At 37.1% G+C, this 10,781-nt stretch overlaps 1 long non-coding RNA gene across 1 annotated transcript; it reads right to left on the reverse strand.

The window, feature by feature from the left end:
- Positions 1-4,478: 4,478 nt before the first annotated feature.
- On the reverse strand, positions 4,479-5,495 carry LOC121051655. The gene is made up of 3 exons (XR_005806389.1): positions 5,425-5,495; positions 4,986-5,062; positions 4,479-4,760 (listed from the first exon to the last, which is right to left on the reverse strand). It is a non-coding gene; the product is annotated as an uncharacterized LOC121051655 (long non-coding RNA).
- Between the last annotated feature and the right edge of the window lie 5,286 nt (positions 5,496-10,781).

Below are 10,781 nucleotides of genomic sequence, written 5' to 3' on the forward strand. Positions count from 1 at the left end.
ACGGCAACACATACAATGTTGTCAGTCTTGACTTAAATTCTCTCCATTTCGTTCCAGCAGATTTTAAAACCATCTTCTTGCATTCAAGTCCCAATACAAATGATGTCTGCATAAAAACAAGCATTGATGGCAGCAAAAATATAAGAACATGCTTCTAACATGTTTGTGAATTAATAAAAAGAAACTTCAGTTGCATAAATAATATTAGGACATGTCTCTAACATGAATGTGAATTAACAAAGAAAGCTGCAGTAGCATAAATAATATTAGAGTATGCTCTAACATTAAAAACTCACTAATAATTAATCAACACTTACCAAAATGTTCTCCCATAGATTGTTTTTTTTTGTCTTCGATACATTAGGCCAAGATGCTATTGAAATTGGGATATTGGTTCTTGCCAAAACGCCGATGTAGGATTGTAGTGCATCTGCATTATTCCCTATTGGATCCCCATTCTTATCAAATTGGACAATAAGTTTTTTCTTTAGAATCCTGCCTGTTGTCATCCTTGACATTGTAACGCGGTGACGCTTGAGCAGCTTCAACCCTCCAGTACATCCCTCATCCTCCTTCTGCGTCTTCTTCTTCTTCCCGCGCTTCTTTCTTTTACTCACACTAGCAGCAGAATCTCTTTGTGAAACAGATTCCCTATCCTTGGTCTTTGAAGACTTCGACTTCCTTACTTTATGTGATTTTGAAGTCTTCTTTGTTGGTGATGACACAGCCTTTGAATGCACCATTATCTATACCAAGCAAAAAACCAGTAAGTTGAAACTATAGTACTTATACTCTGCACAACATATATATATAAAATGGTAATTTCATTTCAACATAGAATCCATTTTATATGCTGCCACAAAGTTTAAGCATTCAACTTGGTATCTTATCACCCCATTAAATTAAGCAAGTTTATAGAATCAATTGTAGAGTTTAATTGACAAACCTTATTTTGCAATTAAAATTTTCCAGTAGCTTGTTAAGCTCTCGTTCTCTCTTACCCTTAAATCACCACAAGTTTCCTGCCAAAATATAACAAAATAGGTACTTTAGTACAAAAGTTAGGCAAAACGGACGCTTACCTACTAAGCATTTAAATAAAAACAAATCAATCATCATCCAAATACATTCAAATGAATACCGATTAGTCATGAATATAAGTACAATGAAGAAAAATCAAATCAGCTAAATAACCCAGGTCAGATTCCAACTTCAACATAAACATGTACAAACAACCATATAAGGCACAGTAATATGAAATTCATTACATGCATTAACAAACTTAATCATTCTTCAAGTAACATTACAATGAACAGTTCTATTATTCATTAACCAAAATGGTCTCACTTTCAGCTCTAATGTAACCTATTTCTCCCTCTCCACTCTCAATAGATGGCATTCTATCAGTGAAGGGCTGATGATCAATTATAGTGTCTCCAAGCTCATCATCATGAGCCAAGTCATTGTAATCCCTTTGTGGGACTCTTAGAACAACTTACCACCTAGGATCCACCGGATCTTGGACATAAAAAATTTGATAGACAGATGTAGCCAAAGCAAATATGTCATTTAGATGGCCTATCCTTTTCAAATTCACTAACGTGAAACCAAGGTCGTCGACCTTGACACCCTTTGAACTCTCAACCCAATCACAGTTAAAGAGGGGCAGCCTAAACTTAGCATAATCCAGCTCCCAAATTTCATCTATCACCCCATAGAAGCTCATATCATCATCTACAGGTTTTCTGTCCTTAGCACTAGCAACAACCATAGCTTCAGCCTCTAGGTAGACACCACTATTCTGACACACTCGAACATTGTCAAGTGACTTTGTGTAAAACTGAACTCCGTCGATTTTGTAACTGTTGAATCTTGCTACTTCATGGCTTGGTCCTTCCGCAATCCACCGAACTGTTTCAGATATGTTGCTTTCAGGATCATCTAATTGTTGCCCCACCTGTAAAGATAAATTATTACTAAGTCAGGCCTACATAAACAAGCATCATTTAACTAATTGAAAGCAGCTAAAAGATGATAAAGAACTTCATACATCCCATGCCTTACCCTTATCTTCACCCAATTTGCAAATGAATTGTTTTGTTTGTCTTTAAGCCACTTCTTATTCTTTTTGAACCTCGGAAAAGCTGCCTTCAAATATTCCATATGCTCGCTGCAGACAAAAAGCCAAAAAAAGTTGCAGGGTTAAATATATCTTATGAAGAGATTAATATTAAATATAGAGAAGAGAAAAGATAAACAAAAAATTGGACTTACATAAAGTAGGCTCTGAACTCTTCGGTGTTTTGTAGAACACAAAGATGTGCTTGGTTGAACTCACTACCATAGAGAGAGGACACTTTAGCACCAGAAGTAGGCTTGCATTCCTTAGAACACTGTTTTAGAATTCCAATAGTTTGGTCGGACAATAAGCTTTCGGCTAAAAACTCCACAGCTTCTTCTGCAATGTAATTCTCTGCTATACAACCCTCAGGACGATTTCTATTGCGAACATAACCCTTACAAACCTTCATGTATCTTTCAAACGGATACATCCACCGATAGAAAACTGGTCCACATAATTCAACTTCTCTCACTAGGTGAACCGTCAAATGTACCATTATGTCGAAGAATGAAGGAGGAAAATACTTCTCAAGCAAGCACAATGTCTCAACAATATCACTTTGAATTTTGGGCAGCTTAGATACCTCAAATGATTTGCTGCAAATCTCAGTAAAGAAAAGACATAACCTGATAACAGCAACTCTAACCGGTTTGTTTAATACAGCCCTTAATGCAACGGGAAGGAGTTGTTGCATTAACACATGACAATCATGAGACTTCATCCCACTAAGCCTTAGATCATCCATTGAAACCAGATTGTGAATGTTCGAACAGTAGTTATGAGGGACCTTCATACAACAAAAACAACCACAAACTAATTTCTTCTCATCTAAGGTCAGATTCCAACTCGCTAATGGCAAGCGATTTTTTTTCGGACCATCAAGATTAGGTGCAAGTTCAGTTCTAATTCCCATCTCAACCAGATCTAAACGGGCCTTGATGCCATCTTTTGTTTTTCCTGGAATATTTAACAATGTGCCTAAAAGACTATCACAAACATTTTTTTCAATATGCATCACATCTAGGCAGTGGCGAACCGGAAGAAATTTCCAGTATTCAAGTTCAAAAAAGATGGACTTCTTCTTCCAACAAGGTCTATTTTCATCCTCATCCCCTTTGTACGGAGGAGAAGGATGTTTCTTCCCAAATGGCCAACTTAACACTTCTTCTTCCATCCTTTTCAGAACTTCTTCTCCACTCAATGGAACAGGAGCAGCCTCAAGTTCTTGGTGGTTATCAAAAGCAGCCCGTTGCTTTCGGTAAGGATGGTTTCTTGCTTTCCACCTTCTAAGCCTCATATAAGCCATCTTCCCTCCATGGACCAACCTCTTTGGTAATGTCTTTTCAAGACATATTGGGCATGCATTATACCCTTTAACAATGCTCCCAGACAAGTTACCATAGGCTGGGAAGTCATTGATTGTCCAAAAAAGTGCAGCCTTAAGAGTAAAATACTCGTTGCTGCAGGCATCATAAACTCCCTTTACTCCCTCCCAAAGAACTTTCAAATCTTCGATTAATGGTTCTAAATAGACATCGATGTCATTTCCAGGTTGTTTAGGCCCAGAAATCAACAATGTTAACATCATGTATTTTCTTTTCATACAAAGCCAAGGAGGAAGATTATAGTTGACAAGAATGACTGGCCAACAACTGTATTTGCTGCTTAGGGAACTATGAGGATTAAAGCCATCTGATGATAGCGCAAGCCTAAGGTTTCTTGACTCTAAACCAAACTCGGGCCACTTCTCATCAACTGATTTCCAGGTCAACGCATTAGCCGGGTGACGCATTAACCCATCTTTTAGTCTATCAGTGGCATGCCAAGTCAAACTACTAGATGTTTTTGTAGATTGAAACATTCTCTTAAACCTAGGAATCGGTGGAAAATACCAGAGTACCTTAGCGGGTACACCCTCTCTCTCCTTGGAATTTTTTCCCACTTTCCACCTAGAGACGCCACATGTAGGACAATTGACATTATCTGTGTACTGTTTTCTGTACAAAATGCAGTCATTAGGACATGCATGTATCTTCCTATAATCCATCCCTAGTGCCCCCAAAGTCTTCTTGGCCTCGTAAACAGATGTAGGAATTTCATTACCTTCGGGAAGATGCTCACCAAAAGCAATCAACCAATCAGAATAAGCTGCATCGCTCATTCCATGTTTAGCTTTTAAATTATACAACTTCACCAACACACTCAACTTTGTGAATCGTACACAGCCAGGGTATAATGGCTTATTTGCATCCTCCACAAACTCCTTAAAATCATTGCACTATGATGAAAACTCATCCTCCTCATCAGACCCATCCATTGTACAATCTACCCCAACATTCCCACCCACAGATTCAGATTCAATTGAACCTGAGGCTGAATCTTCACTACTACCCGAAGACGTATCTTCTTTCTCCCCATGCCACTTCCATACCTTATAAGTTTCATCAACCCCATTATAATACAAATGAGTCTTGATAACAGAGATAGGAAAGAAATCCATATTGCCACATTTTGAACATGGACAAGCAACATTGTTAGGATTTTTCACATTTTCTAAAGCAAACTTCAAGAAACTTCCCACCCCTAACTCATAAGCTAAAGATCTTTTATCTGCATGCATCCAAGACCTATCTTCCATCTAAATAAAGAAGACAACAAATAGCATATCATTCCGCTGTTCCACAACACATACAAATACACAACATTCAAAATCCAAAGGTTAAGCATATATATATAGATAAAATTCTCATCAACAACCCATATTATATCTTGCCACAAAGTTTAAGCATTCAACAAAGCAACTTATCAACCCCATTAAATTAACCAAGTTCAAAGAATCAATTGTAGGGTTGAATTGACTAACCTTCGTTTGCTATTAAAATTTTCCAGCAGCTTTTTGAGCTCCCTTTCTCTCTTACCCTTGCAATCTCCACAAGTTTCCTGTCGTTCATGTAACAAAAGAGGTACTTTAGTACATAACCAATGGCAAAACGGATGCTTACAGGATCTTAGCATTTAAATAAACCTTGGTTAGTGGACTGGAAGAAAGTAACAACACTCATAGATAAAAAAAAATCTCTAAACTTCTCGAGTTTACTTATAATAAAATCATTACTTAGTAAGAGCAGTATGCAAAACTGATGCAAATCACTATAAAATTGAACCAATATCAAGATTTAATTAGCATTTTCTACCGGTAAGTGCAATGAAAATATAGGGTTGATGTATCCTCATCAACTTCTCATTGTTCAATCATTAACCAACCAAATGAAAATAGAACATCATAAAGTAAGTAAAGTTACCGTGTTTAATCTTCTTGCCCAAGGTATCAATACTCCATCTAAGCCTCCAACTCTTGCTGAATTTGAGAAAACCTTCAAATAGAACAACAATCAAGTATCTTGGTTAGAATTTCAAATAAGAGATCAAAATGGCACCTAAAGATTAACCACATGTGTTCTGAACAATGTTACTAAATTCCCTGTATCATTCAATCTAAATTAATAAAGCAACAAATATCAACTCATCTAGACCAAACAGTTCTATTATGTTGCAAAATTAATCTCCAACCTTCAATAGAAAGGCTTGAATTTAACTTTAACAACAATCAAGTTTTCGGCTTCTTGTTCTTATCTTTACTATCCAAATGAGATACCATTATATTAAAAAAAAAGACATTCTCAAATAAATAATAATACTCCGAGTGCATCCATGCACCAAATTTTAGTATCTTCCATAATAGATAATACCTCTAAGTGACATCGATCAGTAGCACTTTAGCAGTTTATTATAGCATTGCTATCTACCTAAAACATCACCAAACTCACAGGACCAAAAACAATTGACAGGAAATTAAAAAAAAAAAAAAAATTAAACTTGCGAATCAGAGAAACTCCAATGTTTGACAGGAAGCGTGGAACTCGTATACTTAATTGCTAATTTGCTTTAAACATTGACATTACAGTTCACAATGGGGTTGATTAAGTCAAGGCTAAATTTTGAGCTATTACAATAGTCACCATTTATATATATGTTAGTTAAGCAGGAAGTCTCACTAACCACTAATATATATTGCTACTTTCCCTCTCATGAGCAAAACTTTCTTGAGTTGACAATAAAATTTTTACGTCTCGAACGAAATATATTTCACATTAACATCAAGTCAACAATAAGATATGGTTACGAAGATATAGAATGGGCTGTACATGTAAAGGTATTTTATGCTCATGAGTTCATCTCATCGATTCCTGATGAGTATACAATTCTTACGATTACTAATTGTTGAGCAAACCCACAACACTAGTACGTGCTCTAAATTCTGAAACTGAATATTAGATCAAGGCAAGTAATTTTAAAATTGAAAGAATCTGTCCATTTTGTCCACAATGACAAGATGCAAGAACTATATATCAACAATCCTCGATACTCAAATGGATAACTAGATGTCTTACTTCTGTTTTAAATTCATTGTTCTTTTATTTATGCATGCATTGAAAATTTAGTTGACAATAATGCAAGCAGATGTTGATTCTGGTTTTCAAAAGTTCATTCTGTAACAAAGAGTTCATTTTGAATCCAAAAACCCAATTTCACAGAGATAGAGGATTGCACTTTTCAGCTTCCATTTTGATTTAATTGTAAATTACCTAATTAAACTATGCATTTTGAATCAGGATTCAGTAATATGGTTTCCACTACATAAACTCAAGAATATTGTCATACATGACTAGATGATAATCACTAACCAATCCCTATATTTTCTTTTATAAATTTTGAATTGAGAAGTATTTTTACGGAGCAGAACAGAATAGAAAATCTGCACAAATCCTCCAGAAAATATGAACTATATGCTTACAGAAAGCTACTAGATTCACAAAAGTAATTAAGCTTCATGGTTAAAGTAATGTATCCCAACATCAGAAACCAATTCACATTGTAAATTCGACCAGAATAGCCGAAATAACCCAATATTCATACCAAGAACAGCAGGATCCATCATATCTAACCAAAATCAAGCACACAATAGACCCACAATCAAACAGCAGAAAGAATCTATTCTATTCTATTATCATCAATTGGCTGGGTATTCCAGAAAACCAGACTTTCTGTCTTGGGTTGAATTTACCTTCTCTATTCCAGAAAACCGCATGATAATTACAACAATATATCGTAACTTGAGAGGACCCAAGTGAAAACAAGATGTAATAGCAAAACCGAGTTACAGAATCGAAGAGAATCAACAGAAAGAAACGATTTCATACCAGAAATTTGATCTTGTAGCTGGGTGCGACGGGAAAAAGAAACAATTTGGTCTCCACTTGCCCCTGGGTGCGACGAGAACTAGTCGGAGAGGCTAACAGTGCTTCGTTCCAAGGGAATCGACTAGATCTAGGGAGGCTGAACTGGCATCATCTCAGTTCATCGACTCAATCTCATTCTCAGAGAGATGAGATTGGTTAGAGAGAAGAATGAGGGTTTGGGAGAGTGAGGTCTAGGCTACAGAGTGAGGAATTTCGTTTGGCTTTGGGTATGTTGAGATAGAGAGGATTCCGGTTTTGGATTAGGTGTGTCGAGAGTGAGGTAACTGGGCGAGAGCTAGCTAGGTCTTGTTTTTGGATCTGTCGACAGTGAGGTGAGTCAATTAACATAGAGCAAGGGCTAGCTGTCAAAAGAGGGGTACGCGCGTTTTGCTATTATTTAGTTCTTTTTTGTTATGTTTTTTTCTCTAAGTGTTGGGGTTTCAGCCGGATTTGTGAGGCCCTATCAATTTGGACAAGGAATCACACAATGGGTTTACGTAAGAACGTCGTCTGAATACAATCAAAGGCCTCGTCTCTTATTAATTGGACTTCCCGCCTTGAGGAGCTGGTGAAAGATGGAGGAGGGAAATTTCCCTCCTTTATGTCGGACATATTTATTAGACGACAGGTTTTTTGTTTATCGTCGTATGACTGACACATGTTGGGGAAAATTTAGGGCTTCAGATGGGTTTGGCACGACATAACTTGGTGGCAAACTTGGCGCTCAATTTTTTTTTAGGGTCATACAACGGTTCTGTCCTTATACGTCTTCTGAATTGATTCATAATTCCATATCAGACGACAGATTTTCTAAAAACAACGTCTAAAAAAATAAAAATCAATCACACGACTGAAAACTCTAGTATGTCGTCTGAGTGGCGTCGTCTGATTCAATTTTTCTAGTAGTGAATGGCAACACTTCACAACTCAAAGTAGTTAAGCTCTTCTTTTATTTAAAACTCATTTCATATTATGTATCTCTATATCAGTTCAGCCTTATTATGAATTGTGTAGGTTATATACTCTTATTCTCATTTTCCACCTATGATCAATGATTTGCTTCTTAGAATTGAGAAGAGGTTGATGTGGAATGAACGAGTTTGTTTATAAACTAGATTAAACTAGGAAGAAGTTTGTTTATAAACTTAATCGCTCGGCTTTCATCCATTTAATGAATGAGTTGTTGCACAACTGGATGAGTGTGTAGGGTCTTAGTGTCTGGTAAAGAAATATGCCATCTGCATGTTTAAACTTGAATGACTACAATGTTCTGACTATGGATTGAATATGATAGGTGTACGTTAAGTTGTTTGCCATTTGAGACTTACACATGTAACTTGGAATTCAATTCACCTATAAGTAAAAGGAAAAATATTTGTGGTCTCTTGTGATAACAAACTTACATGCATTCACTTTGGATATTTTATTTTCAGGATTACAATGATGAAATTGGAGGTTAGAAAGCAATGTTGGTTAACTGTCATAAGTACTGCAGTTCACCTACTTTCATTTTCCTTTTTCTGTAGTTTTATCATTTTATTAGTGCAATGTTGTATCTCTATAATCATACCTCAAATTTCTTATGCTTAAGTTTGTTTCGTTTCAAGTAACAAAATGTAATCTAGCTGCCAATTCCTTACAGGTGTGGAAGGATGTAATCTATATGTTCCATTCCATCGAGCTCCAATTTTTTTGGAGTTCTGTTAAGAAATTTATTCTTCATGAAACAAAAACATGATCTGAATAATTTTCTATTCTTCTTGCAGGTCTTGCATCCACAGTCCATGAGACTGGCTAGAGAAGATGATATTCCTATGAGGGTTAAAAAAATTTACAACCCTAAAGCTCCAGGTACAATCATCACCCATGCAAGAGATAAGAGCAAGCTTTGTTACAGTACATGGAAAACTGAACACCATTGTTATATTTGTGCTCCAATGTCTAGACTGTATTTATTTATCTATGTCTTAACTACAGGCTGTACTAACTAGCATCATATTGAAAAGGAATGTGACCATGTTGGATATTGTCAGCACTTGCATGCTTGATCGATATGGTTTTCTTGCTGAGGTGAGGAAGTAAAGTACATGTTTCTATTGATTTTTCCTCTCAGTAGCTCAGTAGCTTATATCTCTATTATGTCCCATGCAGGTACTTACAACTTTTGAAAATTTGGGGATATGGGTGGATATCTTGCTACTATTGAAATCACTATTGGTATGCTTTCTTGAAGTTTCCTTTGTCTACATGCATTTAAGATTTCATAATTAAATCTTTGGGAAAAATTCACCAATGGTGTCTGGAAACTTAGGGGACTTTCAGAATGATACTTGAACTTACAAAGTTATCAATGTGATACCTGGACTCATTTTTTCATATCAACGTCGTACCTACGAATAGTTTCCGTCATGGAGCCGTTAAATTTTGCACGTATGATGCACATGAATCACTTAATGAAGATAAAAAGACCGATTTACCCTAAAATTTTTTTGAAAAAATTCACCAACGGTGTCTGGACACTTAGGGGACTTTCAGAATGATATCTGAACTTACAAAGTTATCAATGTAATACCTGGACTCATTTTTTCATATCAACGTCGTACCTACGACCAATTTCTATCACGGAGCCATTAAATTTTGTACTTGCGATGCACGTGAGTCACTTAATGAAGACAAGGACCAATTTAGCCTCAAAAGTTTTATTTTTCCTTTTCTTTTCTTTCTTTATTCTTCTTCTTCTTCTTCTTTTTTGGATTCTTTATTCTCTCCTTGTCTCCTTGCCAGCACCACCGCTTTCGGAGAACCCACCATCGAATATGCAGGAAGAAAAATGGGGGAGAGCCACAACAACCTCCACCACTGCGCAATGACGTCATCCTACGCTTCTTCTTGATTGGGTTTGGGGATAAGGATTGCTTCTTCCTCCACCGCTAGCGAAATCGTGGAGGCTCGAGGCCACATTCTAAGGGCCACCGGCTAGAAAGACCGCCACAACAAGGTCTGCACCGCCAAAGGCCCCAGGGACCACCCCATCAGGCTCGCCGCCCACACCACCATTCAATTCTATGACGTGCAAGACCGACTCGGATACGACTGGCCCAGCATGGCCGTCAATTGGCTCATCAAGAAAGCCAAGGCCACAATAGACGAGCTGCCACCATGGAACCCAAACTCAATTTATGTTCAGACAACATCTTTTCCGACGATGTCGATATCCACCTCGCAGGACACGCAGGACACGCAGAACGTGAGCCTCCATTTCTCGATGGTGGAGGCTCCGAGTTCTTTGTTTGCTAATCGGCGAGGTGCAATGGTTGGCAGCAGCAGAGTGGCGGAGCTAGTGAATCAGAACAGCTTGA

Source organism: Rosa chinensis, chromosome 2 (assembly GCF_002994745.2).
Source record: "Rosa chinensis cultivar Old Blush chromosome 2, RchiOBHm-V2, whole genome shotgun sequence".
In the NCBI taxonomy this organism is placed as follows: Eukaryota; Viridiplantae; Streptophyta; class Magnoliopsida; order Rosales; family Rosaceae; genus Rosa; species Rosa chinensis.